At 41.0% G+C, this 22,535-nt stretch overlaps 1 protein-coding gene across 1 annotated transcript in view; it reads left to right on the top strand.

The window, feature by feature from the left end:
- LOC124545856 overlaps positions 1 to 22,535 on the top strand; it is a 1,204,377-nt gene that overhangs the window by 1,034,122 nt on the left and 147,720 nt on the right. The gene's annotated exons all lie outside the window — the stretch shown is intronic.

Here is a 22,535-nt window from a genome sequence, read left to right as displayed (position 1 = left end):
AAAAATATCGTGTCAATAAAAAGAGAGAGAATAAGTTCTCGTTACGATTCAGCTAGTGACACCCCCTCCCCCCCCCCCCCCACTCACCAAAAAAAAAAAAAAAAAAAAAAAAATATTCAGGAATTTTACTCAAGGAATCTGTGAATATCTCGGACTTCTAAAAATTACGTTAACATTTAATAATTTGGCCTCCAATACAAAGCCGCAGATAGGTAATGTAAAGACTGAATGAAGCTACGTACGAAGCTAAACGACTGCGACATTGAATTGCAATTATGTACTTTTCTGTTCTCACCATTAGATGTTGTCGCTCAGAATAATTCACGGGTGACATTTGAGCCGTAATTTTCCTACTGAGCTGTTGATTATCTGGGTGCAGTGTTAACTGGAGTGTTCTCGGTCGTACAGTAGTGGTTGTGACTAAAAAGATAATGTTATTCACAACCTGAATGTTGGTTTGAATAAAGCTGTACTTTCCTTAGTATTTTCGTATAGAAGGTGGTATGCTGTTGCCGCCCCAGACCTGTGAACACTGCCAGTATCAGGACGGTTTGCTATTTAACGTGGACTCCGAACTACGGGGAAACTGGTGTATTTCACATAACTTAAATATTATCGTAGTTGAAACATAAAAAATTCTGGGACTGAACTGCGAGCGAAGTTTTTTTCTGATTTGTATACTGGGTCGACAAGAGTTGACGATGATGAATAAGGACCTTATTCCGAAAGGTAATGATTTGTATTTTAGCTGATTTTGAGCTTTTCGGATGACTGGGTGTTGTGTGATGTCCTTAGGTTAGTTAGGTTTAAGTAGTTCTAAGTTCTAGGGGACTGATGACCATAGATGTTAACTCCCATAGTGCTCAGAGCCATTTGAACCATTTTTTGAGCTTTTCGGGTGTTGACGGTCTTACCTTTGAACGGCCCAAATCTCAAGCAATTTCCCAGGTTAAACGGACGAATGATGTGTCTATGGCCACTGCCTCTTCATAATCTGCATCTGTATTTAACACAAAAAAACTGCAAAATAGTTTGCCCTTTACGTTTTGCGCCGCGACATTAACGAGGTGCATTGTTCAGCCTTTTTCGTGTTCTTTCGGAAACAGACAGTATTTAAAAGCCGTTAGGAAATTAATAAAATGTTTGTGACCCAGACAAAGCTATAATTAAAATATTTAAGTATAAGTACCACCACTGCATCCCATTATGACATATACTTCAAAGAACTTAACGCTACTTCGTCACTTAGAACACGACGTACAACAAGTAACACACATGACCAAACTGTCGTATGGTTCCGCGTCTACTGGCCAATTTACAAAAAAATTTTAAATGTGAGTGTGAATTCCTAAGGGAGCAAACTGCTGCGGTCATCGGTCCCTAGACTTACACACTACTTAAACTAACTTATGGTAAGAACAACACACACACCCATGCCAGTTTACATCTCAGTAATGCGCTACCCAGCTGCGATCTAGACGATCGTTTTTTCGTTCATTTGCCGATAATGCCTTATAATGAGGTGATAGCAAACGCTTGTCTCAACGTATGGGAAGGCTATCGTACTTCTTAATAACAGAGGCTCTGCTATTTCGCCAATACCGGGCGCTCGGCTATCAGTAAACATACCCTTTCTTGACGGGAATATACGTAACGTACGAGTGCAGGTTGTGACACGTGGATGACGACATATGGAAGTTTGGGTCTGGCCGTGATTTGTGCACGGATAGCCGCAGCGGTTAAGGGAACCGCTCGCGTAAAGTGCGAAATGTGGATTCGACTTCCGGTCCAACACAAATTTTCACTGCCATCATTCTAATATACAGCCGACTGCGGTTCATGTTTGTCGCTGGGAATACTTGTCCTGTATTTCTTGACGGCTGTAGTCGCTACAGAAGCTTGGAAGTGAAACATTGATCTCGTCGTCTGAGTGTGTGTGTGTGAGAGAGAGAGAGAGAGAGAGAGAGAGAGAGAGAGAGAGAGAGAGATAGAGAGAGAGAGAGAAAGAGAAAACAGAGACATCGGCACCGAAATCGCAGCAGAGACTTTCTCGGGAAGATTCTTGTTGCATCTGAACAAATCAGTGATCTAGAAACCATCTCTCTCTCTCTCTCTCTGTCTCTCTCTCCGGTAGACACTTGTTTGTTGTCGATACTGGTCTTAAGTACTCTAATGACGCTCTACCCTTAACTTGGAGTCTGTGACGCACGCGAGAGGGGTAAGGTGATACGCCGTGGGGGTGTTGTCCTCCCTCGGGCGCAACAGCCAGTGACCGGCGCCAGTCGAAGGTCTTACGAAAGCGAGCTATATTTAGATGACCCCTGCTGCCTCGTGTCTCCAGTCGCCATCATTTTGCGAGCGTACGTAACTCGAGAGAGAGAGAGAGACCATTCAGGCCGCTTCTTGTCTCTTCCGCGCACCGGTCCGTGCGCTACCAGGTGTCTTTGTTTCCATGCGACACAATGCTCGTTATTGCAATTCGAAGGAAGAGCGAGAGAGGAGAATAAGCAGCACCCGAATTCGTCTGCAGAAAGTCAAAGATACCATAGCTCCGAAGTGAGACAGAAGCGACGATGCGGATTTTTGAGTGCTGAATAAACTTCGAATGCTAGCGGAAATTGAAAAAAAAAACAGAGCGATATTGACTTGTGCAAATAATTTTTTAGCATTGTATTGAATTATTGCTCACGTCGTTTTGGGTGGGGTCTGACAAGCTTCTTACCGTAAGACATCTCCAGGAGAAATAAATTTGTAAAGTGTACACCAATAGTATACAGAATAGAAAGTCAAATGGACTGAAAAGAAACCATGTAATAATCGGAACCGCAATACGCATATGGCTCGTTTGGAATGAATCAATCGTTCGCTTCCCGCTTAATTGAGTGTGGCAGTACAATTGATTGCGACGGTCATAATGAGCGTATATTTTAAAAGCAGTACACAATTTTATCTAGTTACGAGCCGCTGAATGTTTGCTAGTCGATCTAATATTGAGACTAATGAGACAAAAACAGTTCAGGTGAACCGAAAACAGCTTCATAATCAAATAATCAATATATAATATCGTCATATCTATGCTACCAATATACACGGATAAGGATTGAGTCGTTTCTTCAGTTTAGATTAGATTAGATTTACTTTCATTCCAATTGATCCGTAGTGAGAAGGTCCTCCAGGATGTAGAACCTCTCAGAAAAACTATAATACATGACATACATTTACAACCAAAAGGAATAAGCTAATGTTCCTCCCACAGGTCCCAAGTGGGATGATCGTCATTTTTTTAATGAACACTATATGAAAGAATCATTTTACAAACACTTATTTACTAAGATCACATTAATGCACTGAATTTAAAATTTAAAAAAAAATCTTTTTTTTTTAATTTGTAAGGAAATAAACATATAACAGAAATACTACAATACTTATTTACAATGAACATCTTACTGCACTGAAATGGTGCAGAAGTTATATATACACACAAATCAGTTGGTTCTACTGAGGAATTCATCAATGGAGTAGATGGAGCTGGCCACCATTAAATCCTTTAGGCGTCTCTTAAACTGAATTTCATTGGTTGTTAAGCTTTTTGTGGCTGCTGGCAAGTTATTGAAAATGTGTGTTCCTGAATAATACACACCTTTTTGTACAAGAGTACGTGACTTTAAATCCTTGTGAAGATTATTCTTATTTCTAGTATTGATTCCATGAATTGAACTGTTGGTTTGAAAAAGTGATACATTTTTAATGACAAATTTCATTGAGGAATAAATATATTGGGAAGCAGTAGTTGGTATCCCTAGTTCCCTAAACAGGCTTCTGCGGGATGTTCTTGAGTTCACACCACATATATCTCGTATTGTGCACGTTTTTGTGCCCAGAAAACTTTAGCTTGGCTTGATGAATTACCCCAAAAAATAATCCCATATGACATTATGGAATGAAAGTAAGCATAGTATGCCAGCTTTTTCATTTTTATATCCCCTATGTCTGGCACAATTCGCATTGCAAATAGAGATTTGTTAAGACGCTTCAGCAGTTCTGTGGTGTGCTCCTCCCAGTTGAACTTATTATCAAGCTGTAATCCCAAGAATTTAACACTGTCCACTTCTCCTATCTGCTTGTCATCGTATGTTAGGCATATACTCGTGGGACACCCATTACAAGTACTGAACTGCATGTACTGTGTTTATTCAAAGTTTAGTGACAAAGAATTGACTAGGAACCAGTGATTAATGTCGACAAATATTTTATTAGCCGATCTTTCTAAGAGTGCACTTGATTTGCCATTTATTGCAATGCTTGTATCATCGGTAAACAAAACAAACTTGGCATCTGGTAATGTTTCTGCTGAAAGGTCATTGATATGCACAAGAAAAAGTAAGGGCCCTAAGATGGAACCTTGTGGGAGCACACATGTAATTAGTGCTCAGTTGGATGATGCCTGATAGCTTAATACGTGTCACTTTCCTAATAACACCCTTTGTTTCCTGCCAGATATAAAGGATTTGAACCATTTTGCAGCATTTCCTGTTACACCATAATATTCTAATTTACTTAAAAGGATATTGTGATTTACACAGTCAAATGCCTTTGACAGATCACAAAATATACCAGTTGCCAGCAATTTTTTGTCTAATGAATTAAGTACATTTTCACTGTAAGTGTAGATATCAGAACCCTTCAGAAATCCGAACTGAGACTTTGACAGTATGTTATTTGTGATAAGATGGTTATAAAGCCGATTGTACCTCAACTTTTTCTAAATATTTTGAGAGTGCTACCAAAAGGGAATTTCGACGGAAATTTGATGCTATTTCTTTATCCCCCTTCTTAAACAATGGCTTAAATTCAGCATATTTCAACCATTCAGAAAATATTCCACTGATAAACGACTGGTTACACAGATAGCTTAATATGTTACTTAACTCAGAATGACCTTCTTTAATTAACTTTGTTGATATTTCATCATACTCACTAGATGTTTTTGATTTTAAAGATTTTATGATGCACATTACTTCTGCTGGGGTAGTGAGGGTCAAATTCATATTATGAAAGTTACTTGAAATGTCTGGTCTGAGGTAACCCATAGCAGCATCTACAGAACCTGACATCCCCATCTTTTCAGTAACAGTTATAAAATGTTTGTTAAAAAGTTCTGCAACACTATACACATCTGTCACCAATGTATCATTTACTCTTAATGCTATTTGTCTCTCTTCATGTCTGGTTCTACCAGTCTCCTCCTTCACTATATCCCATATTGCCTTTATTTTGTTATCTGATATGACTATCTTTTCCTTGTAATATATTTGCTTTGATGTTCGTATTACAGTCTTTAATATTTTGCACTATTTCTTGTAATGTGCTATAGCATCAACATCAGAACTGTTTCGGATTGACATATATAGTTTTCTTTTTATACCTCTATTCCTTGAGTAGTCCATGGCTTCTTTGTAGACTTTGCAATAACCTTGATTAGTTTTGGGGGAAAACAGTGTTCAAATAAGGTAAGCACTGTATTAGCAAAAGTGTTATATTTTTCATTCCCGCCATGAACACTGTAGACATCACTTCAGTGAATGTCTCTGAGAGGCCGGCCGAAGTGGCCGTGCGGTTAAAGGCGCTGCAGTCTGGAACCGCAAGACCGCTACGGTCGCAGGTTCGAATCCTGCCCCGGGCATGGATGTTTGTGATGTCCTTAGGTTAGTTAGGTTTAACTAGTTCTAAGTTCTAGGGGACTAATGACCTCAGCAGTTGAGTCCCATAGTGCTCAGAGCCATTTGAACCAATGTCTCTGAGGAGTGATGGAAGTAAGCAAGTGAGTTGTGATGTAAGATCTCGTCGACAATGAGGTAGTTATAGTTGAGTTGGCGGAAAGCATCAACCGGTCAGTTAAACGGTTTAGTACAAGCTCGTAAGAGCAATCGTCTCAAATGATGCAGGGCGTCCATCAACGAGGAAATAATTATTACCAGCGTGCTTTATTCTCATAACAGGATCTGAATGTGAAACGTTTGTAGGCTCCACTATCGTTCGAGATCCATTTCCTTGCCGGGCGTTACTAGTAATTTTAATAAAGAATACAGAACTCCTCTCATTAGTGTAATCCTGTCTAGCCTACCGAAGGGCAACTGTAGCATTTTATTGTACACTAGAAGAACGACAGTACAATTACTTGCTAAAAATACGGTAGAGTTCTTTCTACGATTCTTGTGTAATGTGAGGAGGAGCGCAACTTTACTTAGCAATAAAGTGTTTTACGCAGCTGTCCGTGTAATTTACTATGTGGAAATCTACTGACAGATATCAGTGAATGTTCGCAGAGGCTTATGCCATAAGTAATTCTTGTTTACTATGTCTACAAATCGTTCGTTGAGCATATCCTGTCACGTTTCTGACAAATCACTGACGCCTTCGGCTTCAAAAGGCACATTTATCCTTCTAGAATTGGGAGGACCTATCTCCTTGATTCTGTGAAGTATGAATTGGTTGTGTTGGTCCATCTCGATTTTCATCTCTAGACTACCATTTCTGGGGCATTAAGCTATGTGGTATATCTAGCTTAAAAACCGCTGTAAATGCAACCTGTTTCCTGAGACACAGGCACGTCTACGTAAGTTTATATCATACTATAGTTTTCGAGCATAGCAAACAACATACCTGCATAACGTAGGTGTAGAGACATTTCAGAGTTCAGTCCTATGTTTGTGTCATTGCTCATTTAATTTCTTGGCTGTTCGTTTGAATTTTGTGATTATTGTTTGAGGTTTCGTATATCAAAAGCTATAGGCTGTTTAACGTCAAAATTATACTGCATTAAAGCACGAACTATGGCAAAATCCCTACATGAAAATGTTCAGCAAAGACCTCTAAAAAATTCTTCCCAGATTGACTACAAAGTAATAAATATCTTCCTCATCACCGTAACTCTCCTATATTCAAATCTGACGGCCCCTCATTAGAAGATTAAGTTTCCTGGTATTTGAACGCGGTACTATGCTAGAGCTCTCGTTTGTTGCTCACAAAGAAAATTTGATGATTTTTTGGTACCGTCAGCATCCTAAGACGATCAACTGTTGAGCAGTTTAATAAGGGTTAATATGAGTAACGCCATTATTTTACGATTATTTTCCGTAGTAACATCATTGCACTAAAGGAGGGACGCTTGGACAATATGGACGCAAGGAGTGGTGAAGGTACCAGGCGCAGAGGCGGCGTCCGGGCACAGATATTTTAAGCACCGGGGGAATTCATGCACGCTATTTTCAGACACCACAGTGGCATATCCGCAGGATGGGCTGCTGTAACCTTTCTAAAACGCGTCGAACGCAACTTGATCTACGCTTCAAATCTGGGCGCTGTGCTGTGCCTAATTATGAAAGGTAAACAAATTGCTCGTGATTATAAGACCGGCGGCTGGGGATCGTAGGACAGTGGAATGACGATAATTAGTTACTATAAAGAAGTATTGTAGCATCACAGAATAAATCATTCTTGGTTCAGTCACTACCCATTAAAGCTGTTTTAAGTCTATATAGTACATTTATCGCCCATGTCAATGACGTCCTTATCCTGGGATATAATAGAAAGGGGGAGTGTTCTCTTCGTTTGCAGATCAACATTCGTGCTAGAGTTTACACAATAAATATCCTCTCTATCACCCCAGCCTTTCATTATATCGCCGTACTCCAGGAACAGACATTGTGTGTAAGATATGAGGGCATACTGAAAATTATGCCTCCGAATTTTTTATGTGAAAACTCTTAACACTTCTTAAATAAAACTAACGTTATTAACATTCTAAATATTTATTAATCATGTCTACATATTAGCAACCGTCTGCCGGTAGGGGGCTCAGAGTTGTAGCATGTAACATGGCGGTGCGCAACATAAACTATGCCGGTGCGTGAGAAACAGCTCAGAAAACTGAAAGCACGAACTCAAAGAGTTCGTACGCACGTGGAACACCCTCTTTTTCAGCATGACAATGCGAGACCACACACGAGCGCTGCTGTATCTGCAACAGTCCGACGCGTTGGCTTCACTGTCAGCAATCAGTCTCTGAACAGTCCAGCCTTGGCCCCATCAGATTTTCATCTGTTTCCAAAATTTAAGGAACATCTTAAAGGACTTAACTTTGATATTGATGAAACGATGCAAGCAGAAGTGAGGTTGTGGCTCCGTCAACATTCTACAGTGACGGCTTCAGCAAACTGGTCTCTCGTTGTCAGCCGTGTGTTCGTCGTCAGGGTGACTATGTTGCGAAATAAATGTGTAGGCAGGAAGAGTAAAGATGTAGAACGTTAATACCATTTGTTTTATTTAAAAAGATTTAAGAATTTTCACATAAAAATGCGGAGGCAATATTTATCAGCACATCCTCGTACTTCTTATGTACATTTGTATTCACATCCGCCATTTACTGTAGACAAAAGACAATTTTACTATCATACGTTATTTCAAAACAGTGGGATATGTAATATGTATATTATGTAACAGAGGCATCTCCTTTCAGAATTTTGTGTAAATGAGCTAATGAGACAGTGATATCATTGACAGTGCCACACTTATTTTCTGGACACATGAAGACTTACATTATGATTACGTCAAGTAACGTGATTACCACAGATCTATTCTGAAGTTTCGCCGAGTCAAATACAGCTAAAACAATGATATTTCGTTTATGATTTTCTGTGATACACATTTCTAAAGCCCCGGAAACTGCTTTCTCAGTCACGTTATCATCAATTTACTGCTGATTTTTGTGACCGTCATAGCTGGTTCCCTGATTAAGCTGTACAGTCCCGTCGTACGGGGTTAGCAATTTTCATGGTTCAACAAGTTGATTTTATTATATATCAGTGGCCGGATGACTTTCCTATCGTGGTAGCAGTTAGTTAACCGAAGGTAGAGACATCTTGTGCGCCATCTAACTGTGACTCGTGTAAATTTTTATTCGGTGTTAGCGTAATTTAACTGTTTGTGTATTGAATCTTGTGGCGGAGATTGGGAATCAGCCCAACATTTGCTTAACCGATCGTGGAAAACCGCCTGAAAAGCTCATTCAGGCTAGTTGGCGTACCAGACCAACGCTCGTTAAATCGCCACGCGCATTTCATCGGATCTACCTCATCTACCTGTCTCTAGAACTCGCGCGCTGCGCATTAAGCTGCACGAGCAGGTAAAGGTGTGCAGGATTATCTCTCATTTAATTACGGACGCACATTTACCTCCGGAATCTGAACTCGTTAATGTCTACTATATACTCCGGAAATTGACTTTCAAGTATAGATTCCGGAATTGTGAATGAGATTAAGCCATAAGATAATTTAAAAAAGAAATAAAAAAGCAGACACCTCTGTTTAATCAGCTTACCTCAGGCATCACCTTACCAAATCAAAAATTTAGAACGATATTTTATGAAATGGATGTAAAAACACAGAAAGAAATGCGACGTCTTCTGCAGCGGTGATAGTTTGAGTACAACGTTTGGCCGCGGGGCGGCTTTTCTTTGCCAGGTTCTGTGCACTCACCAGTTAACTCAGACGCTAATAATAAAGCGGGCACTTAGTTCGGGCCCATTTCAGCTGAAATGGGAGAAAGATTTACGTAACTCGCCCTAAAACACGAACTGAAACACAGTTATCTCCAAGTGGTTAATCAAGTTATCATCAAGACGTAACTGTGCTATTCTGTTATCTGGGAGCAGCAAATGGTAAGAATCAATGCCTAGTAATGTGAGAAGAATGAGTAATTTAGAAAAAAATAAGCAAATAATATGATCTAGTGGATGGAATAACATAAGTCGAAGCCCATCGAAGATCTGCATTACGTTGTTAGAGATGGTTTGCGTTCAGTTTTGCAAGATGAATGAGCAGATTACCGTGGCCAACTAATCATCTTTTCCTCAGGCTGTTACCTATGCACTACAATACTGTGTGTAAACAAACAGTACTTTGAAAGATGACCATCAAAATTATGGAGGAATAAAACTTCAGGCACATTGCGTGATTTCACAAGGGGTTCTTTCTACGTAAATCAGCCGATCAACTCGTCGCCATCACTCTAGCAGCCCACGATGTACCTGTACCAGCGACTCTCTGAGAATATCGACGGTACTCACTATCGTTATCGACTGGAGGTGCGTTAACTTCTCAACATTGTGAAATCTCATACGACAGCCTAAATACCTAAACACATGAAAGTTTGTCATATATTCTGTACATAACTGATTCAGTTAAGATAATCGGATGTGGTTTAGTGGTGTGTCTGTCCTCATTTTAATCGTCGGTGCTTCTACGGTTCGAAATCTGGTTAATACGGAGTTTTATTCGGTTAGTGATATTAACCACTGTGTGATTGTGAGTGCTTACGAAAATTTAAAGTGTTTAAATTTAGGAAGAGTGATGGTAACATTATCGTCCGGAAAACGAGTTTATCCATGGCCCCCAATAACTTGATTATTGCGAACTCTGCGGTTCTTTGTAAGACAAGATTTTGCTTCGCCTCTAATGATTTCCTTGTAGACGGAACATTACAACTTAATATTGCTGCCATTCCTATGCTAGTATATTAGCACCTAAAAATCTGCGTATATAGTAAGTAATCTTTTATAATCGACTTCGAAGCAGGACTTGTTTTCGGAAACTGAGTACATGTCTTCCTTTCACATCTTAATAAATACGATGTTAAGAGTGTAAAGATCCTTGTTTAAGAGAACAGACTGAGGAACGAATGTACTGGTGTACCGGAGATCCAAAGCAAATATACGTCTTCGTGTAAATTTTCTGTTATTTCCCTACATCATTCAAGAAGACACAGCCTACTACTGCATCGTCTCAGAACTTGGTCGTTGCCTCATATAGTGGAGGTCTCGAGATCGACATAAATGATTCTGTTTACGTGGGTGATGACTGCAGAAAAAAAAGGAAACATAAGAAGAATCACTGGGACAAATGGACATAACACTGATCCGAGGTTCGTTTGATTGTTGAAAGCAAATGAGTTATCTGATACTGGCTTGCCAGGAATTCCGTAGAGCCTAGAATGGATTAAATCTGGTCGAAGACCAATTGGCAGGCCAGGAGCAAGATGAAGAGACCAAGTGAAGGATGATGTGAACAGTAGAGGACTGCAGTGGGAGGAGATGCCAAATGATAGGCTGTGGGAGAAAAAAAATGTTCAAATGTGTGTGAAATCTTATGGGACTTAACTGCTAAGGTCATCAGTCCCCAAGCTTACACACTACTTAACCTAAATTATCCTAAGAACAAACACACACACACCTATGCCCGATGGAGGACTCGAACCTCCGCTGGAACCTGCCACACAGTCCACGACTGCTGCGCCCTAGATCGCTCGGCTAATCCCGCGCGGCGCTGTGGGAGAAAAGAGAAGCTTGGAAGAGGCTCTGTGAACGCCCTGCATAAGAAGAAGCGTTTCAGGAAGAAGAAACAGCATTAATGAGGATCCTCTGTGCTAGTAGCCAAATACCAATAAAGGAAAAGAAGAGGAGAAAAGAAGCAAATAGAGCTACGTATTCCCTCAGCCTTCACTACCTGCGATAGTACCCCGTCTGTAATTATCTCTATGTCGACGAAACTCTGCACTCTAACCTGCCTTACACTGACATACAGCGTGATGAGGGCGAAAGGAATGGTGATGGTTATAATTCACAGAGAGATGTGGACACGTCACGATAAGGAAAACCACAAGAAAGCCAAAAGTAAGGTCCTAACCTACATGTGGCAAAATGAAGGAAGGCACTGGATGCCGAGAATGAAATCAAAACCGTTGTTCTAACATCTAAAAACAAAAGTGCGCGAGGAATTGGTTTACAACCGTTACGGAAAAAAAAGATTTATTGAAAAAGAATGAATACTTAGAATGTTCAACCGAACGAGCCTGACGACAACTGGAACGGCTAAGCGGACTGAGACAGGGAGGTACTGCAGCTGCAGTGCCAAAGAGTGACGCCTGCCGTGGCTGCGATCTCCAGTAATTGGGACGAGCCGGCGTGACGTAGCGAAAAACAATCCGATGCGGGGTGGCGTTTCCTGGTTGGCGTGGCCGCCTGAGTTTGGCGGCGGCGTCGGCGCCCAGCGGGGGGTGGGGGCGGCGGAGGGCGTCGCTTGCCCCGCCGCCAGCGTGCGACGTCCCGGCGCCCGCGCCAGTTGTCCGGAGACAGCGAACCGAGCCGCAAGCCAGGCGACCCACAGCACCAGCACCACCACAGCCGAAGCTCAGCAGCGATGGCGGACGTCGAGGTGCAGATGCAGTACACGACCACGGAGCGCAAAGTGCGCAAGGTGAAGAAGACGAAGCGCAGGGAGAGCCAGGACAACATCATCGACAGCGAGGTGACCATCACCGAGCTGAGCCGCGATGCAGACGGCAACCAGCAGCAGACCACCACTACCAATCATCTGGCCATCGACCAGGGGTACGTGCTGGCTGGATAGGGATCGGGACGGTCACGCTTATAGAGAGGGGTGGATTCCGTGTCGTGAGTTCTGTGACAAGTACTACCCACGGGGCGCTAACCGACCTACCAGACCGTGTTTTCCGAAAAGAGACCTCTTGTAAAGGCGCAGAATTTTTGTTGTTAGCATTGTGCAGTGAAGATCCGAGTTCAGTGTTTCTTGAGGACTGTGGTCGTTCTTTCTCTTGCCCTCTGTGGTAGCGAAATTAACCGAACCGTGGCGACAAATCGTACACTGTGGTCCCGGCATGCCAAATACGAAAGTTCCCACCAAAAACCACGTGTCTGAGTAGCTCATTTTTGTCAGGTGTCAGTTCCGAAGCGCCACAACTGGTTCCGCTCGGCTGAGGCACCATGGTTTAGCAGTGAATACTGAAGATATTGAAAATATGCACATCTCTGGTTATATACACAATTATTACTGCCTAATCTGTGCTTCACTGACCATGACATGCGGAATTTTTTTTCACATTCGCCTCCCAATATCACATACTGAGTTCTAGCTCCCGTCTTACTGGTAGAGAAAATTCCTAAAAAGCTTTCATTTTGCACCCAAGAAACATTCTTGGCCACCCATCTGAGCTGCTCTTCGACTCACATGTACAGCTCTTCTCAACCACGGTTTTCAAAATGGACGCCTAAAAATTTCGACCGTAAATTATGAAACGTAGTATTATGTATCTGATTTGTTAGGGGTGCAATAGCCATACCTGTTGTCAACATCGGACGTTTGTCTGGAAAGGAAAACAGAAACAGAAGAAAGAGAGAGTAGTGTACTTCATTTGACCAGTTTCCAAATTAAAGCGCCATTGAGCAGTTCTTCTGCCCACACCGCCTGCAAGTCATAGAGTAACTTGTAATTGGTCTTGCTCTGAAACAGTGAGGCTTCCGTTTACGGGAATTCGATTTTCAATTCTGAATCTCTTTGCCCGCAAAAAGATGTAGCCAAGTTCTGACTATGTAACCCTGTCAAACCATTAGCGCTTGTGGAGTACTCTCAAGTGTCAGTGGTTCTCAGACATTTTTGCCTGATAGGTTCAAAAGGAAGGCAAATACATCTTATGTCAACAGTTGCAACCAGTTTTTTCTTGAATTTTAGCAAAGACTTCCCTTGTCATCATTGGAATTTTTCTTTTGCCTTCGTTGGATCTATAAAATCTAAGATCTCACGTGATTCATCGGTTGACTTCATATCCTTCTAACCAGACGTCTTATTTCATACCTTCATAGCTGTCTCAGTAATGTTTAAGAAGGACGTTGACAGTGTGCACATGTCGCTTACGTTTGCTTCCCCAGTATCTACCCTATCATTTAGACATGAAAGGAGGCAAGTGTCTGCTCTCATAGCAAAAGCAGATCAATTTGTAATGCATCGTAGTTTATCTGTCAAATATCGTCGTTTTCCAGAATTTGAAACAAAAAGCTGTTTAGATCATAGGAAGATTACGCAACAGCGGCGGCCATTTTGTTGGGGAAGAAACCGCCATTTTCTTGAAGTCGCAGCACAACAAGATTGTGTATTTTACCAACTTTATTCGTGATTAATTCGTCAGCAGTCCAAATGGATTGTGAAAGTGAAATATTGATACTAAATGCAGTAAACATCCCGTTTTAGATACGTGTTTACGTATTCAACACAGTGTTGGGATAGTTTAAACATGAGAAGAGAGCAGTAGGGTTTAACTATCTGTTGACGAAGGGGGCAATAGAGACAGAGCAGAACCCGTAACTGGGAGGGAAATCGGTCGTGTCCTCTTCAGAGTATCCATCCTGGCAGGCAGCTTAAACGATTTAGGCAAAGGACGAAAATCTTAAATGCGGGTGGACGGGCGGAAGAGGGTTGGAACTCCAGATTGCGAGTTCGGTGTGCAGACCACAGCACCAACGTGCTCGGTTCCAAAAGTCTAAATATGTGCAATTGTACTGTTTCATACAGAAAATCTTGTAATATTTGACGAGTGTTAATATTTTCTCTGCCGTCTCTATCGGATGTTTATTTGTGAAAAAGAAGAAGGCTGGAATTTGACGGCTTCCCATTCGAACTGGGGCAAAAGCTCATTTGGGCAAGTGTACGAGAGGAAGCAGGCTTTGGTCTTGAAGCAACTGCTTCGGCAATCATTTCATGTGACTCGGAGGAACTGCGGATAACCTTACTTTTCATGTTGATCGGCGACTGGAAATCCCCTCCTTCCGAACTAGTCCAGTGACTAAACCTCTCCGCGCCTCGCCAGGTCTCTCGGTAACTTTGGAGAGAAGCTTTGTGTACCGCAGAGTGTGTATTGGCTTCCACGGAAGAAACCTCGAGATGTAATAACTGACTGCCAGTTGTGTTGTCTTACAGCGGTAGGATTCGCTAAGATAGGCAGTGCAGTCGTGGCTGTGAAACCTATCCCGATTGTCTACTACTGGCAGTCACTCGAGCGGATTCACGGCCCTATAGCAACTCTCCGAGCGCATTGAAGTCCCAGTCAGAAGTTCTTTCTCTGCATGCTGGCTCTCATCTAACGTCTCCGTTTCATAACTGTAATGAAATGTTGACAGCTGAGATCACAGTGCTTTCGCGGAAGGAGTCTGCGGAATATTTTAATTCTGGTTGAGCGCACTTGGCGCGACCTCTGAGCGCTGGTGGGCCAGAAGTGAATCACCTCAAACATCACCGCATCCTGTTCCAAAAACAGACGGAATGCGGTTTCATTTTACAGCGGGCCTCCACTCACTCCTCCCAGAAGCGCTGGACTCGCCATTCATCAGCCTCATTCTAGTTTTCCATAAATTTCCAAAATCACTCTAGACGAACTCTGGGATGGTTTCTTTCATCGAGTACCTATTTTTCATCGATACTGATCTTGTACGAATAGACAGTACACTGTCTCACAAAACTGCCGATGGGTTCTTAAAGCCTCGGTCCACCATCGTCGTAGGCTCAAATTTGAAAAATGTTCCACTCTTAAAAGAAATCCTGTTGGTGCCTAGAAGTACCGGAAATATCAAAAGCAAACTCAAAGTGAATATTAACTTGGTTTTCACTGCGTACTGGGTAATGACGTCTCTAAAGCTGTTAAGATTTGAAATAAATCAAAATACTTTTTTCTATTTTTCTGTAGGAAACACTATTTTGATTCACATTATGCATTCATTTACAAAATAAAGGGAACTATTGCAGAACGTTTTTATTGAAGTTTAAATGCCCTTTCATCCCCTTTACAACAATAAATCTGCTTAACAACGACAGTACCTTTTACCGACACGGAAAACATTCGCTTTTGCACTGTAGGTGTGACAGAGAGTTTGCATGTGTGGAATAGCAAAAGTATATGGCAACATATTGTATGTACAACAGTGGCTGACTTGCAAAGCCTATGGTAATTACAGTCTCCCAGCGGTCACACACATATATTAAATCAGTATACCTCTTAATTACGTATGAGATTCACACATATTCATATCTCACCCGCTTTGAGAACGACGTTATAAACCAGGTTTTATGAGATTGTAAACCCACACAAATCAAACGCTTACCTGGATTATTTTCGTTTTCTCCACATTATCTTAAAGGCAAATAAACATGTCACCTCGAAATAGCATCCACTTATGTCCGGTGCTTGCAGTAACTCACTACCGGCCGTGATAAACATCAACCCATCCACACCTGAAGCGACAGTTAACATCTCATCCTGAAAAAACACACACACACACACACACACACACACACACACACAAACACACACACACACACACACACACACACACGAGAGAGAGAGAGCAACAGGGAAGCGCTTTAAAAAGTCTCAAAAACTGAACTTTTTTTATTATTTAGGTCCGCTGAGAGACGTAATTATCATTATATTTAATTTGAAGAATAATTGTATCTTTTTGTTTTTATCATCTTTCTGCGTATTTTGACGCATATTTTGTATCAGCCAGCACGTATCCCTTTATATTTATTTGAGGTAATTGTTAATCAAATATTTATGTATTTGTGTAATGTGTTTTTCTAACAGCCTTTTTTTTCCTTTTTTATGCTTCTTTAGGTAGCTGTTATTTTTCTTGTTGCTGTGCCAACGTTTTGTTACGTTACCTTTTATTGCAACTATTTCTGTTGATTCCTTGAAATAATACACTGTTACTTTTTCTTTTCGGTGTCTGTTCTCCAAAATCACTACTGTATTGTTCTTCTGTTTATCCTAAAAACTTTTCACTGGAATGAACGTGTAGATGCATTCAGTTTTATCTTATTTCTCATTTTTTTGTGTTTGTGACATACAAACTGACCGCATGCTGTTATCATCTTCGAGAGAACCTCCGAACAATAGACTTTTAATTTCAATTGCTTGACGTATGTAGGTACAGAAATCTTGTAAATAACTAGAGGTGCGCCGACGTGACTATAGTTAAGTGGAATAGTGAAATATGTAAATTTAACTGATGTATCGCAGTCCCGCAGTTTTGAAAACTAACTGTGAAAATGCAAAGCAAACAGAGTTTGATTTAACGAATGCGGATCAGTCATTCTTTCAAATGATTTTTTGCGTCCATTTTGACTAAAATGAAAAATGAAAAAAGTACAAACTATCTCACAAAACATGCAATTTATGAAAATAACAGATTAAATTTGGGACTTTCGATGTGAGATCGATTCTTGTAAATGTTATTGTCATGCTGATCTCGTTGCTCTTGGTTTCCTAGAAGGTAACGAGGTTTAACCACATTAACCCCTCGTAACTTTCCCGTCTGTTACGTTCAAAACAGTGTCTGCTCTCAGTATATGACGGCTCTCAACTTTTTGTAATGCATCGGCATAATATGTCAGAGATAACTGATGACATATCACTTGATGACATGTGACTCGGCCCAGAAACCCAATGAACACTTGATACAGGCTGTCTCAGCATACCTTTGTTCTGCTTGCAACAAGTTTTCCTGAACAAGGAGAAACATAGCTAAACTCGTTGAACAGGACCAATGAGCCACATTGTGCCGATCGGCCCCTCTGTCATCCTTTCTCTATCGCGTCACTGAACGTCAGTATAGATCTCACCAGTCTCCTACCTCGCAATGGTAGCAGGGGCCATAGCATCACATTTCTAGTACCTCCTCGTCCATTCTCATCAGGTTGAATACACCTCAATATAGGCTTTGCATCTATAAACAAATTTTGACAGTGCGCAATTCGAAACAGGGTCCTTAGTCTCCACGCTGATCCCTCATATAAGGTCAAGTCAGCTAGACAGTTTATTAGTTACATTCCCCAGCCACACCCTTCTCGGCGTGAAGAGGCGTAGTCAAGAACGTAGCACATGGAAGCTCGCACATTTAGGATCGTCGACGTTATACACAATCAAGACTGCTTATGCTAGAGTATTGCTTGAGCTGAAATCGCCATCTTTGCTGAGCAGTACTTCACGTTCGCTGCAAAATCGATGATTGGAAAGCCTACTTTGAATTTCTCAGTTACTCCTCTTAGGCGAAACCTAATTCAGCAGTGCTGGTAACGTTAATCATCAATCTAATGATTATCTTACACGCCATAGTTATAAAAACAGGCGGCTGAATATACACAAATAAGCGTCGCTGGACCTCGAGAGTCAGTGTGTTGAGTCCAGTCATTGTACACTATCACGGTAAATATTTCAGTTTATAGTTCTGTCTTAAAGTGCATGAATACCTTTATTTTAGCATTCGGACAATTTTCACGTGCATTCTACTTGAGAAGCTTTGAAACATTACTATCTCCATTGACAGATAACTACCACCGTCAACAAACTTATTTAGACCATTTAAAATTGATTAAAAACAGAAATTAATTATGATACCGTATACCAAAGAAATAAATTCGAGTTTATGACTAGCGTATGCTACGCTCCGTCGATTTGTACTTAGAGGGGGACAGCGTATTGTTGAAAATACATGTCAGTGAGAAATGACATTATTCGTAAGCACCACTGAACATCTTTCTCTATGTGTTCTCCATATGAATGTTTGTCTAACAGCTGTACCTTCTGTTAATTTAGAATAATATATTTACAATTAAGAACGTTAGGTTGGTACCTTTGGTGAGCACATCTTTTTACCCTACTTCAGACAGACGCACCGTCCGTCTCTAATAACCTCGATGTCGACGGGACGTTAAACCCCAATCTCCTTTCTTCATACCGAAGTAATATCAACACCTCTATTGAATTTCTGTTATACATTAGAGGTAATGCTTTCATATAGTATTAATTTTATGTGGTAACTGTACACGAACAAAATCGTAACCAGAACCTTTCATTTCAATATTTATTCTACCATTCCTCTTTGAAAGTGAATGCAGTACTTCACTGTTGCTAGATCTTTACATGTAGTGGCCAAGATGGTTGTACATTACATGAATGACAGATGTCTAGTCGATCATTTCCAAATTCGTAACTTATTATACCGAAACAAGTAATGTGAAATAAACAATCAAAATGAAAAACAAAAACGTTAGTGCATGCGGGGATAATAAGGATCACATTCACAATGTTGATAACGGCTGTGATGTGGGATTTGAGTGGGGTACTGTCAAGTGGGGGGTGCCCCAGGGATCAGTGTTGGGGCCGCTCCTGTTCCTTATTTATATAAATGATATGCCCTCTAGTATTATGGGTAACTCTAAAATATTTCTGTTTGCTGATGACACTAGCTTGGTAGTAAAGGATGTTGTGTGCAACATTGACTCGGTTTCAAGTAGTGCAGTACATGACCTCAGTTCATGGCTTGTAGAAAATAAACTAACGTTAAATCACAGTAAGACTCAGTTTTTACAGTTTCTAACAAACAATTCAACAAAATCTGACGTTTTAATCTCACAGAACGGGCATATGATTAGTGAAACTGAACAGTTCAAATTCCTAGGTGTTCAGATAGATAGTAAGCTGTCGTGGAAAGCCCACGTTCAGGATCTTGTTCAAAGACTTAATACTGCCATTTTCACTATTCGAATGGTATCGAAAGTGAGTGATCCTTCGACACGTAAATTAGTCTACTTTGCTTATTTTCATTCACTTATGTCGTATGGTATTATGTTTTGGGGTAACTCTTCCCATTCTAGAAGGATGTTTTTGGCTCAGAAACGGGCGGTTCGGGCAATAAGTGGTATGAGTTCACGAACCTCTTGTCGACCTCTGTTCACGAGTCTGGGTATTTTGACATTGGCCTCTCAATATGTATATTCCTTATTGTCGTTTCTTGTTACCAATATTAGTTTATTTCCAACAATAAGCAGCTTTCACTCGGTTAATACTCGGCAGAAATCAAACCTCCATTTGGATCGGACTTCCTTAACTCTTGTGCAAAAAGGTGTGCAGTATACTGCTGCATCCATTTTCAATAAGCTGCCACTCGAGTTCAAAAATCTAAGCAGTAATCCACGCGCTTTCAAATTGAAACTGAAGAGTTTCCTCATGGGTCACTCCTTCTATTCTGTCGAGGAGTTCCTTGAAAAATTAAGCTGATTCTCATTGTATAGCTGATAGCGTTTGCTTAAACTTATCGACTGATTTTCTTGCAGGTTCATGAACATTTATTTTTATCTGTGATTACTTTTATGTTGTAAGTACATGCACTGACACGATCCATGACCTTGGAGATTTGCTCCTCAATTTGGTCCTACGGAACTTGACGTGTAAATAAATAAATAAAAATAAATAAGCTTTCAGGGCTTTTACGTTATCTACAAATCTACACACAAGTGTCTGATCGAGCTTTTCTAACTAACTGGGTGACTGAATGACAATCGCACATGTAAAGTGCAACAGAAACACACACCATCCGTTACGATATATTCATCTGTTTCTGCACATAGTTGTCGTGAACAAGCAATCTTTTCTCGTACTTGGATACCAGTTTAAATAGAAGAGATGTACTGGTCAACTGAAAGTCTTAGTCTTGGCATGAAACATATCCAGGGATGTAGCTCTCAGCTGGTAAGAGGTGTAGGAGGCTGAGGTCGTCCCCTGTCAAGAAGATTCATCAATTTCAATTGAACTACCTCACACCACGCAGCTGCCTAGTGATTTTACCGCTCCGTAAGGCATTTGCCAGCATTCTGATCCTTCACTGACTGTTTATTGACACAGATGCGCAGTATCATACAAGACATTAGTGTGATGAATGCTGCGCTGCTCAAATATAAGTTCATGATTTTAGAATTCAAGGCGATCCAGTTGGGTTGAGTGTTTTGAGGTCTTTGATATACTAGTTATGTTGTAAGTAAAGTAAAGGGAAGTACCAGGTTTGCTGCATAGTGGTCGCACCTCTTCGCTCCTGGGCCTAACTTTCTAGTGAACCTTGGGTTCACACTTCCGTATACGACTGTGAAAACGACAGATTATTACGATACGGAACTGACAAGGGGACAATCAGAACTCTTAATCACGGATCTCAATACGTCTTAAGTATGTTATAGAGGACCTGTGCAAAACTATTCAAAAGCAGTCATTTAGTAATTTCGTTTATAAATCAGTCATTAAAGCAAACTTTTTTCAAATTTGTATTCCGTTTCTTACAGAATAAATTACAGGTTCATCTCAATCGATATCGTTTGCATCGCTTTCTGTGCTAGAAGAAAAGCCCACGTGGGATTTGTTGTAAAAGCAACCAAAACACAAATTTGTAGTGCACGGCGCACATTTACTGAAAGCTACTGCTTTCCAGACAGACGTATTTTTCAGAACCCATACCAGAAAACACAGTTCGTTAAAATTTAGGAAGATCATTCATCCTTCGATCAAATTCGATACGTAACACGCATATTTGATCATTCATGTGGAAGCAGGTGCACTAAATTGATGCGAAATTGAAGAATGTACTGTTATAGAATGTTCCTGTGTAGCTATTTTTCTATTAATTTGTCTTTAGCAAGTCGGGAGCATTATGAATTCTTTCCTAGAAAATTTTAACCTGCTATGTAACAATGAAAGTCTCAGGGTCGGATAATTTTTATGGTGCTGGTTCCTGCTTTTCTTTTATTTGCAAGGATGTGATCCCAAAGTGTCTAATCAGTCTACTTCCCCGAGAATCAATACTACAAACAAAATTTGAAGGGCAGGATTCCTACCGGTATGGTAGCTGTGAACCTTAGCTGCTGCGGTACGCTCACTTGGTCGAAATGCGACTAACTTTAGGGGTACTAGAGGTATGTATTAAGCCTCAATATCTATTTTCTCGGAAACTAGAGGCCGTCGCAAGAAAAGCCACTATCCAGACACTCGGAATAGGTCCCTCTACAACATCCTTAAGACGCATCTAAATCCGCAATTAACTGGTCTGATGGTCCAAGTGTGAGTATGTGTGCTTATATCATTACGGCGTGCACACTTCAATTCTGTCGAAGGCGCTGCTGTTCACCTGTCCAACCGCCTTATGCGGAGAAACGATTTGACAGTCAATCACATTGGAGTTGACTTGGCCACGTACGAGCTACGTGTATCCATATGTTTCGCTGTTGACATCTCTCCATACTGAATAGAACTGTGACGATACAGTGAACAACAGCAAAATTTCATTTGAAAAGTTGAAAGTTTTACCCATCAGATTATAACTGCTCTGGATAGGGGCAGGAACGTCAGTGCCTCCCACAAGCAGCGCTATGGCGCCTGAGCCCACATTTTAAATATCTCGAATGGATTCGTTTCAGTTCTTGTTTCGCCACAGTACGTACTTGAAGTATCGCATGTGAATTGGTTCAAATGGCTCTGAGCACTATGGGACTCAACTGCTGAGGTCATTAGTCCCCTAGAACTTAGAACTAGTTAAACCTAACTAACCTAAGGACATCACAAACATCCATGCCCGAGGCAGGATTCGAACCTGCGACCGTAGCGGTCTTGCGGTTCCAGACTGCAGCGCCTTTAACCGCACGGCCACTTCGGCCGGCCGCATGTGAATTGTTAGCAGTCCCAATGTATATTAGTTGTTGTCTTATAATCCATAGTTCGTTCGAACTATTAACGAACATCATGTTTTTATCAATCAGTCGAGTCGCATTCGAATATATGATTGCTAAACGTGTGATACAGTCAGGTGTCTG

The sequence above is a fragment of the Schistocerca americana genome, chromosome 8, assembly GCF_021461395.2.
Source record: "Schistocerca americana isolate TAMUIC-IGC-003095 chromosome 8, iqSchAmer2.1, whole genome shotgun sequence".
NCBI lineage: Eukaryota > Metazoa > Arthropoda > Insecta > Orthoptera > Acrididae > Schistocerca > Schistocerca americana.
The sequence above is the reverse complement of the archived record's forward strand: the minus strand, read 5'-3'. Positions and strand labels throughout refer to the sequence as shown.